This window comes from Notamacropus eugenii, chromosome 3 (assembly GCF_028372415.1).
Source record: "Notamacropus eugenii isolate mMacEug1 chromosome 3, mMacEug1.pri_v2, whole genome shotgun sequence".
NCBI lineage: Eukaryota > Metazoa > Chordata > Mammalia > Diprotodontia > Macropodidae > Notamacropus > Notamacropus eugenii.
This window is the reverse complement of record NC_092874.1, coordinates 420,517,583-420,537,541: the sequence shown is the minus strand read 5'-3', so window position 1 is coordinate 420,537,541 and position 19,959 is coordinate 420,517,583. Positions and strand designations below refer to the sequence as shown.

General features: G+C 39.8%; 1 long non-coding RNA gene across 1 annotated transcript; it reads right to left on the bottom strand.

The window, feature by feature from the left end:
* Positions 1 to 8,776: 8,776 nt before the first annotated feature.
* Positions 8,777 to 12,619, bottom strand: LOC140531740 (uncharacterized). Its single transcript, XR_011976418.1, has 2 exons — positions 12,177 to 12,619; positions 8,777 to 9,945 (listed from the first exon to the last, which is right to left on the bottom strand). It is a non-coding gene; the product is annotated as an uncharacterized lncRNA (long non-coding RNA).
* Positions 12,620 to 19,959: the final 7,340 nt, after the last annotated feature.

Here is a 19,959-nt window from a genome sequence, read left to right as displayed (position 1 = left end):
CCAATTAGAGGGAGGCATGGCCAGAATGTTTAACCACCAAACCATAGATGGGACTCCTCCTCCATTACCTAATCCCTTAACAAACTCCTCTTATCTTTTAAATATTAATCATATTCCTACATTCTATGTAAGTTTCTGTTATGGATTTGCATCTTTACACTATAAAAATCCATCTTGCTTTCCCTAAAGTTGCTGGTTCCTCTTGGAACTTAGCCTACCTCATGAGAGGTATCAGTCTCAATAAATGCCTAAACTTGGATTAGAGGTGGTCTGAATGAATTCTTTGAGATAGTTCCACCACAACACATCACGAAACCTCAACAGTTTTTGTTGTCCCTGGGTTTAAACCTCAACGTCAACCTCTACCCTGTGTAATTCTTTTCCAGGATGTTATGACCTTTTATCACAGGCACCACCAAGAGAATAATGAGAAAACAGAGCTGTAACTAGGAATTCCAGTACTCAGAGCACATTCAGTTGGGGTAGGAGATATTTTCTGAAAAATTATTAATCTTACATATGATTGAATTAGCCTGGAGACAAATAATAGAAAATGGGGAGGATGAGAAATTGTTAGCCTGGGATGTTGAAGGAAAAAGGAATTGGGAAAGACAGGAAGATTGTGTGTGACAGATATTGATCTATTGGAGAAAACAGGATAATCTAGAAATTTATAGAGGAAAGCAAGAAGGATCTGGATGGGATAAAGTCATCTTCATTTTTATAATCTTACTTTCATTACTTTCATTTCCAAATATATCACTCCCTATATATATCCAAAAATACCCCTCCCTATTTTTTCTTTATCAAAGTTCAGCCAAACCAGCCTACTCTTAGATGGCAGTATACTCTCATTCATGGGGATGGGGGGAGAAGGGGTGCTAGGTGGTACAGTGGGTAGAGTGCCTGGCCTGGAATCAGAAAGATCTGAGTTCAAATTTGGCCTCAGACACCTACTAGCTATGTGACCCTGACAAGTCACTTAATCCTATTTAATGCCTCAGTTTCCTCATCTGTCAAATGAGCTGGAGAAGGAAATGGCAAACCATATCAGTATGTTTGCCAAGAAAACCCCAAATAAGGTCATGAAAGACTGGATGTGACTACAACAACTGATCATACATAATATCCTATACTTATGGTTCCTCCAACTTTTCAAAGAAAGGAAGAAAGTGCAAATTCTCAACTTTTCTCTCCAGCAAAGTTTGATTATTGTAACCAAGCAGTATTCATGTTGTTATTGGTCATTCCATTCATGGAGTCACTGCATAGGGGCAGCTAGATGGTTCAGTGGAGAGAGCACCAGTACAGGGATCAGGAGAACATGAGTTCAAATCTCATCTTAGACACTTGACTTTCACTAGCTGTGTGACCTTGGGCAAGTCACTTAACCCCAACTACCTCATCCTGGGTCATCTCCAGTCATCCTGATGAATATCTGGTCACTGGATTCAGATGGCTCTGGAGGAGAAGTGAGTCTGGTGACCTGCATAGCCCTCGCTCACTCAAAACAAAGTCGAATGCAAGTCATGTCATTGTTTCTCCGATGGCATAGTTTTCTTCGGCAATGAAGGACGAACACACCTCCAGTCACTGCATATATTATTTTCCAGGCTGTGCTTTCCCTCACTCTGCATCAGTTCATAGAAGTCTTCTAGGATTTAATTCATACTTTGGTTTCTTCATATTTGCCATTGCTTACATAGAAATATTATTCTATTACTTTCACATACCATACTTTGTTCAGCCATTCCTGCAATCAATGGGGGAATTTCCAGTTCCTTTGTTACCATAAAAAGTATATTACAGGATACTGCTAACCAATGCTTTGGGCATAGGCACTCAAAAGGATAAAGAATATTTTGGCATATTCAGGTCCCATTTTTCTGTCTTTGACTTCTCTGAATATATATCCAGCAGTAGATTCTCTAGGACATTATAGTCGCATTTTAAGTGCAATTACAAAGGAATGAATTTTAAAGGAATCGAAGTGACTACTGATTTTATGGAAGAAGGAAGGTCCTCCCCAGCTCTATAGGGAAGGACTCAGGAGGTGTGAAAGTCACAGCTATTTTTGATCTTGTGACAGTCATCACTGGCTAAATCTTTGGGATTTTTTCCATACCAACAATCCCTTAGGTGGTTTGCAACACAGCCCAATGTCTAATACTTTTGCAGGGAAACATATAAACACAAGGGAACACAGACATAAGAAAAACCACCAGGATTCTCAGGATGACTTCACTCTCAGAGTCACAATACTCCTCTCCGTGAAGGGGTTTGCCTCTCCTGCTTTTCCCCTTTCTGACCCATAGCTCTACTATTTTGGAGCATACAAAGCAAGCATAAACATCAGTCTAGAGGCCTAGATTGTCCATCTTTATTTTCCGCTTGTAGGTAGTGGCAGCCTCGGAATGGGAGGGGTGCCTACAGTACCATTAAGACTATTGACTAAAACAGCTTTCTTCCTACTCTGTCAGCTCAATTGCCCTATATATTTGATTGTGGTAATAGCTTCTGGGGGTCTGCTGCATTATAGGATACCAGTAAATAATGCTTCGGGCATAGTCACTCTAATAGATGAAGGGGAACAGTTAAATAAATCATTGGTTAGAATAAGTCAGCAGCTACGGTGTTAAAGGCTCCAAGTATTTTGGAAGGATTTCATTTCTTGCTTGACCCAAACACAGACATTTGAAACTAATCACTCCATTCTAGCCACAGCCTTATCTCCCTTGGTTCCCACGCTGTCACCCCAGAACTGGAAGTGATTAACAGTTACCTAAGAGCAAATAAGGTCTGTTCTTAACCTAGATATAGAGAAAGACCCTTTTCAGCAATATCTCTACGTGACTCAGAACAAAATAGAAAGTGAATCTGAGGTTATGACTGAGGCAATTATTCAAACCCCAAACATCTTGACCTTGTTTAGTTCTATGGCTGAGGGAGGAGTTAGAGGATGGCCTATGGCCCCCATCTGTTGGAATGTAAGCTCTTTGAGAGCAGAGATTGTTTCATTCTTTATATTCATTTTTACAGCACCTAATAAAGTCTCTGGCATGTGATAGGCACTTAACAAATTTTGTTGATTGGTTATTGGACAGAAATAGAAACATCAGCACATAACCATCAATTCTGATATTTGATGGATCCTTTGATATAACATGCTGAGAGGTACTGAGTGAAAATGGACCTAAGCTGTTCTTTGACTTTTATCTTAAAAAATTAACATCATTTACTCCAAACCTTTCATTTTATGGATGAGAAAACCAAGGCCCATCAAGGTTAAGCAAGTGGTTCAAGGTCACAGATAACAACAAATATGCTTTGACTTCAAATCTGTTGGTCTCACCATTACACCCCAGTGTCCACTATAAATAGAGGACCTTGTTGATACCAAGTGTATATTAAAATGTTGTCAGTTTTTCTGTTTTCTTCACTCTTTCAACTCCCATTCCCATCTCCTTCATCTCTGGTATTTCCCAAGGTTCAATGGTCTCCTGCTTTTCCTTCTCTACACAAATCTCTTCTGGTGACTAAGATTCCTGTGTTCCCCTCTTCAGATGATTCCCAACTCTGCATCTCCATTCCTACCCAAACCAGTTCTCTCTTTCAGTTTTCCTGTTCCCATTGATGGCAATGCTGCTATCCTCCTTATTACCAGTTTGAAATAAGTGGGTCATCTTTAACTCCTCCTTACCTTCAATATCTAGTTATCCAATCTGTGGGACCCCAGAGGTCATTGAGTGCAACCCTTTCATTGTATAGATAAGGAAATGAGTCTCTGAGGAGTTTAAATAATTTCACCTAGGGCACATAGGTAGGAGATGTAAATCTGGGTTTCAAATCCAGGCTGTCCGCTTCCAGCCTCATCTCCTCTGTGTCATGTAGCTAAGGCAGGATCATCATGTAAGTGGTACTCTGGTTTAGAAGCAATTGCTTTGTGGGGAGGCGCTTTGGAATGGACGACATTTAATCCATCTAGAAAGATCAATAAATATGCATTAAGAACCAGCTCTATTAAAAGTACAACCCTGAACTGTCAAGATTCATAGAAGTGAATAACACCGGGGCAATAAGAAGTGAGAGAATTTGGAACTCAGAATTTAAAAAAAATAAATAATAAATTTATTTTTTAAAAAAGACTGTGCATAAAATAGCATTCCTCAAACACTTATGTGACCCAGAGGAAGCTGATTAACCTCTCTCTTCATTTTTCCTCATCTGTAAAATGCACCCAAGAGGCAGCAAGGTGGCTTAGTGGATAAAGTGTCTTGCCTGAAGTCAGGGAGACTCAGGCACTTACTAGTTGTGTGACCCTGGGCAAGTCTCTTAGCCCTCTTTGCCTCAGTTCCCTGAGCTGGAAAAGGAAATGGCAAACCACTTCATTATCTTTTTCAAGAAAACTCCAAATGGGGTCACAAAGAGTTGGATGTGACTGAACAATCACAACAACGGCTGCATCGGAAGGTTGTTGTGTGATTGACAATAATATACTTGAAGAGTTTTACAAACCTGAAACACCTATATGAATGGTGGTGGTGGTGGTAGCGGTAGTGGTAGTAGTAGCAGTGGTGGTGGTGGTTGCTGTTACCCTTGCGGTACTTCCAATCTAGATTACAAAATAAGATTTAGATATTTGAGAAGTCAAATGATAAGTTTTCTTCTCAGATTTCTCTAAAACTAGATTTTTTAGTTCTGTTTTTAATGGAGGGTGGAAATAGGAAGGACAGAAAAAAATTACTAGTGAAAGTAATAGTTGCCTGGATGTTCAGAGATCAATGATACAATAAACTGCATGAAAAAAGGCATGGTGTCCATTGTCTGGCTATGGTCTGTCCAGGTCAGAGTATACCTGGAGCATTGTCAGGGGTGTTGTGAGGTTCAGATGAGATAACAGAGGCAAATTGCTTTGTAAATGTTAAAGCATAATCTAAAGGCTGTTCTCTGTAGCAGGAGCAGCAGCAATAGCAGTTTACAATCTTCCGAGGCCTCCAGTCTGGTGATGACTTCATCCTCTGAGTGTCACTACAGTTCTACTGGAATGTGTATAGGGTACTACAGGGGTGTGCTGGGAAGTGGTTAGCAACCAGACTCTCTAGTATGGACACAAAATTTCTTGTCTGGACAATCTACAGAATAGTAAAGCGAGCCCTGATCTGTGGTAATTGGGTACCTTTCTTTAAAACAAAAATATTGGTAAGGAATAAGCATTTATATAGCATCTCTTATGTACTTGGGAAAGCTGGGACAGAGTGCCAGGCCTAGATTCAGGAAGACTCATCTCTTGGAGTTCAAATCTGGCCTTAGACACTTACTAACTGTATGACCTTGGGCAAGTCACTTTATCTTATTTGCCTTAGTTCCTCAGCTGTCAAATGAGCTGGAGAAGGAAATGGCAAACCACTCTAGTGTCTTGGCCAAGAAAACCTCACATTGGGTTATGAGGCATCAGCCATGACTGAAGCAACTGAATGACAAACTGCATGTCAAATGCCATCTAAATGCTTCACAAATATTGTCCCATTTGATCCTCACAACAACTCTGAGGAAGGAGCAATTAGTATCCCCATTTTATTACTGAGGTAATTGAGGCAAACCAGGATTAAGCGACTTGCCCAGGGTCACACAGCTAGTAAGTGTCTGAAGCTGGATTTGAACTCAGGTCTTCCTGACTCCAGGCTTGGTGGTGCTCTATCCACTTAAGGTGACTTCAGATGATAAGTGGAAGTGGAGAGTCACCAGGATGGGGAAAGATCTTGAAAATCATGCCAAATGATGATCATTTGAAGAACCTTAGGATATTTAGATTGGAGAAGAAAAATATAATAGGTTTAGAGACTGGATCTGTGATTTCTTTGGTATGGGGAACTTGCAGATGAGGAAACTCCCTCAGTCAATGCAGGTAGTCTGTTTTTGTTTTCTTGCAAATTATAATCTTGAGTTGACAGGTAACTGAGAAGTTAAGTAACTAGCTCAGAACTACACAGCCAGAAAGTGTCAGAGGTGACTTGAACTCAAATCCTCCAGACTTTGAAGCTAGCTCTCATTTGAAGGACTGTCTAAGATAGATTTGGAGAAGGAAATGGCAAACTGTTCCAGTATCTTTGCTAAGAAAACCTCAAGTAGGGTCACAGAAAGGTGGACAGATTGAAAAGACTGAACAGTAGTAGCATAAGATAGACTAAACGTCTTCTGTAGGTTAATCTATACAAGATACATTAGCTGTGTTGGCCACAGGAGTCAGAACTGTAACTATGGAGGAGAAATTGCAGACATAAAGATTTCAGTTAGATATAAGGGAGAGCTTCTTAACAGTGACATTCCAAAATGGAATCCATGTTTGAGGAGGCACAGGGCTCTCTCAGTGGAGCTCACCAATTAGACATTAGATGGCTTCTTGCCATCTGTATTGTAAAGGGAGCTCTTGGTCCAGTGTGGATTGGATTAAAACAGGGGATCATGAACCTCCGAGGGGTCCATGGATGAATTTCAGGGGGGTCTGTGAACTTCTATGGGAAAAATCGCATCTTTATTTTCCCTCACTTTTTGTTGATATTTGGCATTTCCTTCTGTTATAAATGTAGGCAATAAAACATCCTGAGAAAGGGTCCAAAGGCTTTACCAGACTGTCAAAGAGGCCCAGCACACAAAAAACAACAAAGAACCCCTGAACCAGATGGTCCCCATGGTTGCTCCTAACTCTGAGATGCTATCACTGAAGAGTAGGACCTGAGAATTAAATTCTGTAGCTAGTATCCAAAGCAGCTGTGGGGTTAAAGAGACCCCAAGGATTCTGGAAGGATGCCATTCCTTCCTATAGCCAAAAATGCACATCTGAAATCTATCTCTGCTCTAGTCTCAGCTTAACCTCCTTCATGGTTCCCACACTGTCATTGCAGAACAGAAATCAACTGGTCGCTGTTGTTATCCTCAGGCTTAAACCTGGGGTTCAAGACTTCTCAGACAGCTTGCCTTAAAGGTCATGTTTGACATTCCCCTATCCTTCCAGCATGGTGTCGACAAGGTCACAGCCTGAGGGTGCATGCAGGCTAGTTAGAGGTGCCTGAAAGCCAAATTATCATTTGAATAAAAAGGATAGTTTCTAAGAGCCCTGGATGTGTGAGTAAATGTTTAACAACTGGATCTCTGGGGGAAAAATACACTGGACATATTTTGAAGTTTAATTTGTCTTGCTATTAACATTTGCTCTGTCACTTTCTTAAGATTAGACAATCAACAAAACAATAAACTCATGTTCTGATCTGTAGCATTCACCAATTTCTGGTATTAAAATTTAATACCAGATTCAAGTCTATTCCAATTCTGGTATTGAAAATTTAACTGTAGCCAGTTTGAGTGGGTTCTAGGATACCCTTGCCTAGTTATTAAGGGTTTATCTGCAAGGGGCCAATGTTCCCTGTGCAGTTAATACCTTTTAAATTAAAGGAGAAATTGTGCGGGAACTATTTGCACTTTGGAAATAAGTGAATGTTTCCCTTACTTACTATGAATCCATCTTCATCTGGAAATGTGTGGTTCTGGGCAATTTCCTCATTTCCTCACCAGTAATCAATAATTATTTATAAAGCGACTTTATGTGCCAGACCCTGTGCTAACGTCCGAGGATACAACATCAACAACCTCACATGTGGAAAAGGGCTTGATTTTCTTTGGAGATGTTCTCTTATCTAACAGTTCACATTAAGCATGTCAGAATAGACTTCAATGTGAGACTGCCAAAGTCCACACCTAAAAACTCCCAGTAGGGATGCTGAGGAATTTTTGCTAAAGATCCTAAGGATCCCATGACAAACAGATTTTGCCATACTCTTCTGCTTGCCTTAGCAAAGCTTGAGTCACACTGTCCTCTTATCTCCCTTTTCTCTTTCCCAATCTTTATTTTCCTTTTTTCTCTTTTTCCCTCTGTCACCTTCTAGTACTGTGGTCCTATTTCTTGTCTCACTCTCCCATCTCTCCTTATTCTTCTTTGCTCTGGGTGATTTGGTGGCTTAGAAACTGTTCAAGCAGCTTTTACAAAGAATTGATATTTCACATCTTTCCTGAATCCATTCCCTTTTGGGAGAACTAAGTCACAGTCAATGTTTCATTGGGTTGTGATCAATGTAACATCACCCGTCTCTGGAGGAGCTGTCTTCAGGGATCGAGGAGACTGAGGGTTGTAGGACCTTTTCTCAGGAGCCAGAGGGTGTTCCCAGGGTGGATTTGCATTTAGGGAACTGTGAGCAGGCATTTTTTTGCGAAAGAGGCTCTCTCCTTTTATCTTGTCAGGTACCAGGAAAGTGCCTTCACAGGACCATGGTATTACTCCAAAAATAACAAAAAAAAATTGGGGAAGCTCCATTCTAAAGATCAGTAAAGATTATACCTATGGAGAGCCAAAAAAGAATAAAATACTAACAGGTTTTGTAAGTGCCTGGACCTCTCGCACGGTAGCATATATCTCAGGCCATTTCCTCCAGAAGACAAATCTTCAGTTGCCAGTGGTCATGATTTTCCTCCCTGCTACTTCTCTGACTTTGTTCTGTTTTATAAGAGTGAGCTTGGATTTCTTAGCTCTTGGATCTAGTTTATGTCTTTCTGCTTAGGCAAATAATCAGCAAACATCCATTAAGTACCTCTTTGTCTGATAGCATACTGGCAACTCCTTTTTTGGATTTACTTTATACACAGAAAATTTTTTTCCATCTTTTTATTTTATGTGTGTCTGGTTTTTAAAATGTGTTTCTTGTGAGCAACAGATTAGAGGCTTTTGTTTTCTTATCCAATCTGTCATTTTTATTTTTCATTTTATTAATCCATTCACATTTAAAGTTATAAGACTTAGGTTTATATTTTCCTCCATCTGCCTCTAATAGTTTAATTGTTTTTTTTTTTAAGTTGAGATTTTCTCCCCTTTTCTACTGTATACACAGTATTATGTATATTCTGTTACTTTATTTCACTGGCTCTCTTCCCCTCAACCCTGATTCTTTCTTTTTTTTTGTTACTTTTTCTCTTCAGGGTTTTGTTTTTTAGTTTCTCTTTCTCTCTTGCTTTTATCTGGCTATATATTTTTCCTCCTCTTTTTCCTTCTCCATTAGTCAAGTAATTTTAAATTACCCTCCCCTTTCCCTCTCCTTTAACTAGTCCTATTCACTGGAATTTTAAAAAATCTTATTTTTTGTGCCCCTCTCTAAAAAGGAATTTTCTTTATTATTCATCTTCTCTTTAACGGTCTAGACCCTCATTCTCTGATTCATGACACCTCTAATCATCTACTCTCTCTTTTCTCTTATTCTTCACACAATCAAAGATTTCAAGGCCTCCATTCTAGGTTCTTCTCTCTAGGTGCTTTCTGCTGCTGCCTTGTAAGGCTTACCCTACAGATTCCTCTTTTCCATTGTGTCTCACTCACAGAACAATGCCAATTATTGCACTATCAGAGAGAACAGTACCCCATGGTAGGACTCAAGAAGGGCTAGCACCTCTGGTATGAGGGCTTGCCGAGACCTCTTCAGGGTTGTTCATCTACCTTTGGTGTCCACCTGGCACTCAGCTCCCTTCTGGCTCCAAGAAGCTGTAGCATGTGCAGTGACCCTGGTAAAACCATCTCAGCAGATGGGCTGAACCAGATTGCAGGTTACTGACAGGCCTCAAACCCATTGGTGAGTTAGGAGGATGTCTACTTCAAGCATGTGAATACTTCTCGCAGCAGAATGGGCATTTCAATAGACATGAAAATAGCTTCTACGGAGTGCTTAAAGGTTGATCAAACACTGAAGACTCCAAGATCGTCCATTGTATTTCTTGACTTTTGTCATGCCACTGGACTTTCAATGACTCTGGAAAAGAGAGTGAGGCTGATGACTTTGTACAACTCTGCCTTACTTCAATCCAATTCATACAAGTTAAGACATCACCCCATGATGTCACTGGTCCTCTCTGAAAATAAAGAACAAACAAAATTAAACACCTACCATGCACCAGATACTGTGCTAGTTGCAAGGGATGTAAAGACAAAAATGAATCAGTCCCTGCCCCCAAGCAGCTTATATTCTAATAGGGAGACCACATATCTAGAGGAGTGGTAGCCAGGGAAAGGAATTACTGTCAGGGAAGTCACAAAGATGACCAATATGGCAGTTGATTGACAAGCCTTTTTCAGAAGCAATAATTGTTAAGTCAAGTAGCACTTATTAAATGCCTACTATGCTGAGCATACACAGAATAGGAAAAAAAAGGCAAAAACAGTCCCTGCTCTCAAGGAGCTCCCAGTTAGATGGGGAAACGATATGTGAGAAATTAATGAACAAGCAACATATGTATGTCATACATATATATGATAAACTGGAGATAATCAGACACAAATGTAAATACTTTTTGCAGAAGGTAGGACTTTAACTGGGATTTGAAGGAAGGCTGGGAAACCTGGAGAAAGAGATGAGAAGAGAGATAATTCCAGGCATAGTAAAGAGCCAGTGAAAATGTACACTTAGAGTAAGGGATGTTTTGTTTGAGGAACAACAGACAATTTCACTGGATTATAGAGTACATGAAGGAGAGTAAAGTATAAGAAGACTGGAAAGGTAGGAAAGGATTAAGTTGCAAAGGGTTTTGAAAGTCAAATAGAGAATTTTTAAAGTTAGATCTTGGAAGTAATATGGGACCACTGGAGTTAAATCTATAGGTGAGTGACATGGTTAGTTCTGTGTGTTTATCTGTGCTTTGATAGATGAAGGGAGGACAGTTTGGAATGGAGAGAGATTTGAGGCAGGGGGGCCAACTAGAAGGCTAAGCATGAGGTGCTTAAAGCCCAAGAGAAAGGGGAATATACTGGAGATATTTTTGTGAAGGTAGAATCCAAAAAGACTTGGCAACAGATTAAATATGGGATGAGAGAGTAAGGAGTGAAGGATGGCAACTGGGGTATAAGGTGGTGCCCTCAATACTGGCACCCTATTGAAGCCTATGGACCACTTTTCAGAATAATGTTTTTAAGTTAAAAAAAAGTATATAGCATTACAAATAAAACACATACTAAAAGATAGTTCAATTATTAGAAACAAATTCACAGACTCCACTATAAATCTTTATAAGCATGGCCTTAATTGTGAGAATCTACTTAATCAGAGAAGTCAGGGATATGACTGGTTCCCCCCTTGTACATTCATGCTTAAGTCTGTAATCCCTGGACAGACTTGGACATTAGAGTGGCTTTGTTCTATGCTAAATGTTGATTCACTGTCTGGAAAGCAGTGAATAATAAGTCTATGACTGAACCTTGACTCTGTGTAAGTTCCCACATTGGTCACCACGGGCATCAGTATCAGCTCCCAAACATTTCTGAATCCTGTGAAAAAAATTCTAAAAGGTGTGTCCACCAGAGGGCTCTCTTACCATGTTACCCATGAGAGAGCCAACCTTCACCATGACTTGGTCATTAAGGAATTTATGGAAGTAGAGTTGATTTAGGCCAGGAACTCATCCAGCTATCCTGACTGGCTCAAAAATCCTTTTGGCAGCTGCAAAGAGCTAGCCCAAGGTTGGGAAGCATGTCTAAACAACTTCCACTAGCACTATTCTATTTCTACCTGAGATCAAAGGCTAGAACTTGCCATTAGGAAATGTTACACAATGGAATGGAATACTGCTTTGGGACTTTAATGTTTGAGGAAAATCCCTCCCCTCCACCCCCCCCCCCCCCCCCCCCCCCCCCCCGCCAACTTCCACTGGGGGCTTCTCTGCAGGAAGATTTGGTGGTTATAACCTTAAGGGGCATGTAAGATTTTTCCAGTCTGGTGGGAACAAAATTGTGGTTAAGATGTGGTGATCTGAAAAGCACTGGCAGATCAAGGAAATGAAATGTGTTTTGCAAACTCTATCATGCCTGGAGATCTGTCCAGAGGGAGAAGGGGGGTGGAGGGGAATAAGGCAAGCTGGAGTATCTGATGAGAGAGATCTATGAAAATAGTAACTGGAACATTACAGTCACAGTCTCAGAGATCTAGGACTAGAATTATATTATTAACAACATTTATATTGTACCTACTATGTGCCAGGTATGTTACAAATACAAATATCTGATTCTCACAACAGCTCTCTGAGGGAGCTGTCATTATTATCCCTATTTTACAGATAAGAAAGGGAAGTAAATAGAAGTTTAGGTTACTTACCCAGGGTCACGTAAGTAGTAAGTATCTGAGGCTGGATTTGAACTCAGGTCTCCTTGACTCCAGGCCTTGCACTTAACCATTGGACCACCTAGCTATACTTAGACAGCTCTTAGAAGAGACCTTGGAGGTTATTTAATCTAACCCTCTCATTTTACAGAAGAATAAATTGAATCCTACCAAGGTCAAGTACAAAGGTAAAATTTGACTCCAGTTTCTTTGGCTCTGAATCTTCATGTTGAGGAGTGGAGAAATTAGGGCTTAAAAGAATCTGAACATGGGCTCCATCACTGTTGATAAGTAATATTTGCATGTCCAGATTAGTAAGATTTGCATGTGGGCAATTCTTATGTGGAAATGTGAGCCCCTCCCACTGGCGCCTCTACTGATCTTCTGCATCCATGCCAGCACCAGGCTCAGACAGACTGTGCTGATTTAACACAATTTGTGGACAGGTCAGGATTTACTGAGGCCGAAGTGATATACTTAAGAGTGCAAAATTTTAATATTTGCCTTGTGTGTGTAATCATGTGGTTTCTGGACCCCTTTTATGGCCCCACCCTCATCTCCACCCCCTTCCAGGAAATAACTTTTGAATGAGAGATGAAAGTTGATCATCTGGTCCAACCTGCTCTGCTTAACAAACTCATTCCTTTTTACCTTAAGATTTCATGATGTCTCCACTGTTCTTTATTTCTCTGGGTTCCCTTGATGGATTCTGTGTGATGTGGGATTTTAGCAAGCATAAAGAATTGTGGTTAAAACATTTTCATTCTCCTGACCTGGTCCAGACCCAGTGTGATGACCTTTAATATCAAGACCTGCCACTAGTGTCCTTTGTGCTCGATTTACTTTGATAAATTTTGTATTTATTTACATATGTACATATCATTTCCCCTAGGAGAATGTAAACTTAATGACAGGAACCTTTCTTGTTTTTTGTTTTTGCATCTCCAGCGCCTAGCTGTGAACCTGACATACAAATAATAAATGTTTGTAGAATGAACGAACCGTGAATGAATTAATGCTTTGATCCTGATTGAGTTGGCTCCAAATTTACAAGGAAGGTTAGATGAGGAGGTAGGAAGAGGCATTTCAGGCAACTGAATTGAATTTATTCAACAAGCTGTATTATCTACTAACGACGGTGCTAGGGTCACAGACAAAAAAACACAAATGATCTATTACCCTCAAGGATACTATTGGATGGAAATGTATAGAATCATATTCATTTTATTCATTTAAAGGACTTTAGATTAATTGTTCTTTGATTTTTAACATTTATACCTTTGGCTCAAAGAGTAATGCCAGGAAGAATGATGTGGCTTCCTCCAATCCTGACATCCCATTGACAGATCAAGGAAAAGAAATATGTTTTGCATACCCTATCATGCCTGGAGATCTTCCAGAGGGAGAAGGGGGGTGGAGGAGAATAAGGCAAGCCAGAGGATCTGATGAGAGAGATCTATGAATTAGTAACTGGAACATTACAGTCATAGTGTCAGAGACCTAAGACTAGAATAAGCTCTGGAAGCCAGATTCTAATTTTTTTCTCATGTTTTTTCCCTACACATGGCATCTATGCTGTGAGACAAAGATCATTAGCATTAATTCTCTCCTCTTCTTCCCCTCCCCTTTCCCCTACCCCTTAATTTCATTGATTTAATTGAATGAGAATCATAAATTCACAGAATTTTTAAGACTGGAAGATCCTTAGAGATTGTATCTAATCTGCTCATTTTACGGTTGAGGAAATTGATGCTGAAAAAAATTATGTCCGTTATCTAAAGGCAAGATAGTTTAGTAGTCTCAGAGCCAGGACAAGAGCTCTTTTTATCCAACCACACTGGCTTCCAGATGGAAAACCAAATCCATTTTTAATGCCTAAGGGTTTTGTTGCTGTCATTTTTTACAGCCACATTTGACTCTCTGTGATGCCATTTGGGATTTTCTTGACAAAGGTACTGGAATGGTTTACCATTTCCTTCTCCAGCTCATTTTGTAGATGAGGAAACTGAGGCAAATAAATAGTGTGACTTGCCCAGGGTCACATAGCTAAGAAGTGTCTGAGGCCAGATTTGAACTCTGATCTTCTTGATCCAAAGTCAGCACTCTATCACCTACTGCCCAAGGGGAGGGGAGATTACTATTTTTAAAAAAGGCATTTAATGAAAGTTCATACTAAGAAATGTAGCAACAACAACAAAAAAAGATCCTTAGGGTGAATTTTCTTATAAAGCATATAATTGCCCTCTAATTTATCTTTTGAATAAATTTGGATTGATATATTTGCATTTATTCAATTCCACAAACATTTGGGCATTTATTATATGCTAGGGATGTGTTGGCAAATGTTTAACAACAAGCTCTCTGGGTGGGGGGACACCGTTCATATTAATTTGCATTATTGACATTTTCTCCACTTTCTTTAGTCTGAACAATCAACAAAATAATGCCTCAAGTCCTGATTTGTAGTTTGCCAATTTATAAGGTATAAATGTTCCCATTGAAAATTAGCCAATATGAGTTTGTTCCACCATACCACTGGCTAGGAGTTTCAGGAGATGTTAAAATAAGTAAGATATAATATTTGCCTTCAAGTTTTTTTATAGTTGAATGTGGGAGATAGCCATGTACACAAATAACACATTTTTGGGTAGAATATTGCTATGAAAAAATTCTAAACACCATGTGGGTTAAGAGGAAGGTGAGATTATTTTTGATTAAGGGAATGGGAAAGGCTTTATGGAGGAAGCAGCATTTGAGATGCATCTCAAAAGATAAGTAAGATTTGCATAAGAGGAAATGAGGAGGAGATTACAGTAGGTGGAAGGAACAACATGAACCAAGGAGGAAAGAATGTGAGATGGGTTGTTGAGGTCAAGCTGAGAAGATGAGGCTTCTCTTCTAGGCTGTGGGGCTGTGTTGAAGGTTTCTGAGTAGGGAACTGACATGGTCAAAGCTGTCCTAGGAAGAACAAACTGGCAAAATGTGTAGGATGCATTGAATGAGAAATCTAGGTGAGAGGGGGAACGTAGATGGGGCATAAATTAGGAATGTAGTATCTAAATCTAAACCCCTTAAATCTCAGGGCAGATCACCCAGTCTATCCAAGATTTGAGGTATTCTGTGGGTCACATTCCTAAAGCTATAACTCATGAGCCCCCACTAAAGCATATACCTGTAATAGTCAGCCAGAGGACACAATGAGTTCAAAGCAAAGGCATTTCATGAAAGAGCAAAGTAATAAAAATAGCAACAAAGTATTTTCCCACAAAACTATGACTGTTCTCATTGGCAAATATACACAGTATCAGTGACCATATGTAGAGAATAAAAGTATAGAGGCATAAAAGTAGTCAAAGTACACAATATTTAGTAAACAAGTATGGTTAGGACACACAGAGAGAAGTGAATATGTAAGGGACCACATGCGTCTTGGGCACATGCAAGGAGGATCCAGAAGTAGAGAAGGCTTGTGGGAAGGCCACATACATAGAGAGGCAGCTCATGTCTCTTGATGCTACAGGAATGCTGATGTCATTCTGTTGACCCCACCAACACTGTTCTCAAAGTCTCTGCTGGAGGAGTTTGCTCCCTCATAATCTTCTGAGGTGATACTGAAATGCAGGACACTGCTCTCTCAAATGCTGCTGGAGTACGGGCTCAGAGGTCTCTTCTTTCTCCAGGGGGGATTTTTGGGTCCATGAACCAAGCTTTTTAGAACAAAGAGCAGGGTCATCCCAGCTAGCTCTTTGGTTTATTCTATTATTTTGACTTCTCTTCTCAGCATGAAGGTTAAGCCACTCAGACAAGGACTTCACCATCACTTTTAACAACTGCCTAGCATATTTCTAAAATTTTTATTTCTGAGGAGTAGGCTATAATCCAGGTTAGCTGTTATTTATCTCATAATTATGAAATAGTTCTGGGAGTTTGGGGCTTCCCAAATTTAAATCCTAAATCTTTCCCATTTATCCATATAGATGAATTGTAAAAATGAAGTATAGGGCAAACTAAATCCAGAGGAAAAGGACATTGACCCTGCTACCTGCTCAGTCATATTCTTGCCCCCTTCATACACAGATGTGACCAATCCAATCTATAAGTAATTTTGTCCCATGTTCCCAGCGGAAAAGTATTATATTGGTTCATATGAAAGATAACAAGACCAGATCTAGAATGCAAATAGTGAGAATGAAAAGGAAGAATGAAATTGCAGAAGCATTTTGGAGTCTGAGATAAAGTCTTTGGTACCTTTTTTGGATATGAGCAGGAAGAAATGGGAAAAAGAAATGCAAGATGATTGAGGTTTTGAATCCAAGTGAGTGGGAAAATGGTGGTGCTATTAACAAATAAAGAAGATGATTTGGGAAGGGTTAGAAGAAGTAGTGCATATATTGAATTTATTTTTGGATATATTGAATTTGACATGTTAATGGGACATCTAGATAGAGATGTTTATCAGGAGCTAGAAATGGAAAGCTAGACTAAGATCTAGGAGAGGTCAAGACCAGAGATGCATAGCATAGAGAACAAGCATTAAAATGGTACCTACTATGTGCCAGGCACCATGTTAAGTGCTTTACAAGTACTATCTCATTTGACCCTCACAACAACCACAGCGCTGTTGTTGTCCCCATTTTACAACTGAGAAAACCAAGGCAAGCAGAGATTAAGTGACTTGCTTAAGGTACCACAGCTATTAAATGTATGAAGCCAGATTTGGACTCCAGTCTTCCTGACTCCAGGCCAAGCACTCTATCTACTGAACCACCTAGCTGCCTAGAAGGGAACTTGAAGGCTGCTTAGTCCAACACTGTTATTTTACAAGTGATAAAGGGGCTGAGCAACTTACTCAAGGTCACCCATGTGATAAGTTAGGAGTGTTCTACTGTTTATTTCTTGTGTGACCAAGGGCACCATCACTGAAGCTCTGAACAGGTTTCATCATCTGTAAAATGTGTGCGTCTCTGTACGTGTGGTTTTTAATACTTTGAAGATGAATAACTTCATCTTCTTCAAATGTGACCTCTCATTATTACTTTTCCACTATCTGGTGGTAGTGGATAGAAAGCTGGCCTTGCAGCTAGGGCAGCCTGGGTTAAAGTCCTGTCTTTGGCATGTACCGATTATGTGACATAGAGGCAAGTCACTTAAATTCTCAATGACCAAGGTAATTCTCTAAGATGACAAGTTGGAAGAAATTTCTTTCCTTAGAGTTCCTTTACCAATGAAATCACAGATCTACTCTCTATGCTTGTCCTTATTGTCTGATGCTACTGGATTGATCACTGCTGGAGAGTCCATCCTTCTGTGGCCTGAGAGAGGCTGAGTAGGTGATCTGGTGGTGGAAGGGAGGGGTACTTGTTGCAATCACTGTCATGTGATTTCTCACCCTAATATAGATCATCCTGTTGTTCAGTTGTTTCAGTCATGTCTGAGTCTTTGTGACCCCATTTGGAGTTTTCTTGGCAAAGATACTGGAATGGTTTGCCATTTTCTTCTCTAGCTCATTTTACAGATGAAGAAACTGAGGCAAACAGGGTTAAGTGACTTGCCCATGGTCACATAGCTAGTAAGTATCTGAGTCCATATTTGAACTTATTCCAGACTCCAGGCCTGGCACCTTATTCATTGTACCATCTAGATACCCCATAGGTCATCCTAGGTTGTGTCAAAATGGCAGCCTTCGGTACAACTTGCTAATGACAATAAAAATAACTGACATTCATACGGGGTAGCCCAAAAGTCTCATGCAGCTTTGAACTACTAAAACTTCTTAAGTTATTTAAGTTTTAATAGCCTAAAACTACACTAAAGACCTTTGTACCACTCTGAATGGTGTTTGAAGGTTTGCAAAAAATACTTGATGTATATAGTTCTTACTTGAGCTCAAAAACTCTTTGAAGACAGATCTATGGGTAGCATTGTCCCCATTTTACAGATAATGAAACTGAGTTGGGCACTTACTTGCCCAATGCCACCCAGCTAAGGATTGTGGGAGGTGGGGTGATGGTCAGGTATGTGATGGATAGTACTATGTTTAATATAAATATATCATAATAATAATAACAAAAATGAAAAAGGATAAAATTAAGATCAATAATATTATACAGGGGAGAGAAATTCTGCCCAGTTTTCGATGATTCTTGTCCTCATCTTCCTCCCAAGTTGCAGCTATTGGAAACGAGAGTGTGAACAAATCTTCTAGAGATGTTTGTGAATCGGTTCTTCTCAACTGTAGATGACTTTTACTGTCACTTAGAGAAGGACTTTTTTTGAGTTCCTAGAAGGTAGAATATTTAAAATAAATTGGAAATTGAAATTGAAATTTAAAATAAATTTGACACAAAAATAAGTCATCATAGTGGTGTGTGTTGTTGTAGATGAGAGGCAGAAGAATGTGGTAGATAGGTAGCTCTCTTGGAACCAGGAAGACGAGTTCAAGCTTGGCCTCTGACATTTACAAGGTTAACATGAACTTTTCAGCAGAACCATAACTATACATTTTGCCCCCTTTCCCCCAGGCAAAGATAATTGGGAAGGGGGGAGAGCAGAGTGTTATGGAGGGCAGCCCTGCTACAAATACAGTTGAGGAGAGGCAAAATAGTCTAGCTCTCCTCCCTAAAGGGCTGTGGGTGGGGAAGGTGAGTAGTAGGAAATGGGTACCAGAATGGCAGGTCCTGGGAAGGGTTGTTTGGGACTGTTGTGCCATGTGGTGTGAAGTGAAGTGTGGGGATGGCAGTCTCTGAGAGGAGGAAGGCTGCCAGCGCCCTTACCTCCTCAGATAATGGTTTCTTTCTATTGGTGCCAGGTAACTTTTAAAGACTATAAGTTACTTAAATTTCATATCACCCTGTATAGAGGGAGTTTTCAGACCAGGAGCTTCCTACATTGATGAAATAAAATAAAATCTGGACTATCTCTCCTATGTCATGCCCCTCTCCCACACCCCCTGAAATAAAGAAAAAAAATTGCCTCTATCAGTGGACAAAGGCTGACAGTTTCTTCAGAGCTTACTGCAAATAATACATTGTTACTAGGCTGGTTTAACTAATAATCTCAGAATTATTCTGGAACTGGAAGAGACCCTTTGAGTTCAGCTGATTTAGTTCCCTTGATTTACAGATGGGGAAACTGAGACTCAGTGAAAGTGATTTGCCTAGAGTTACACAACTAATACGTGGAAGACTTGGTGTTTAAACTGAGGACTCCTTAGAGATCTTTTTCAATACATGTTTTGGAACTTAAAAAATTGTTTTAATTGGTTCTAGATTTTCTTCCAGTTTGTCATTTACCAAACTTCCTCTTTGAGTGCTCCTTTCAATTTGGACTTCGTATCTCATCCATTGTAGGAAATTTTATTCCTATGTGAGGATAGGAATTTTACCTGGGGCCTGAGTTGGTCTGAAAAGTTAAGAGACTTGCCATATTGGCTAATTTGTGTGAGAAGCAGAGGTTGAGGCCAGGTGTTTCTGATTCCAAAGTGAGCCTTCCCGACCCATCATGTTCTACAGCTGCATTCATCAAACCACACAGCGTGATAGAAACACTATGGTGTTTCTTCTGTGTTAACTTCGAGTGATAGGACAGGTATCTTCTGAACTAAAGAATTCTTCATGTATTTTATCACCTCTCTTGGAAGAGGGTACTGCTAACCTATTGTTGTCCCCAAAACCTGCCTTTCTCATCTTCATATTCGATATCTAAATATTGTTTTGTAAATAGCAGATGCGGTTGTATTCAGTTCAAATTTACAAATATATACTAAGTACCTACTGGG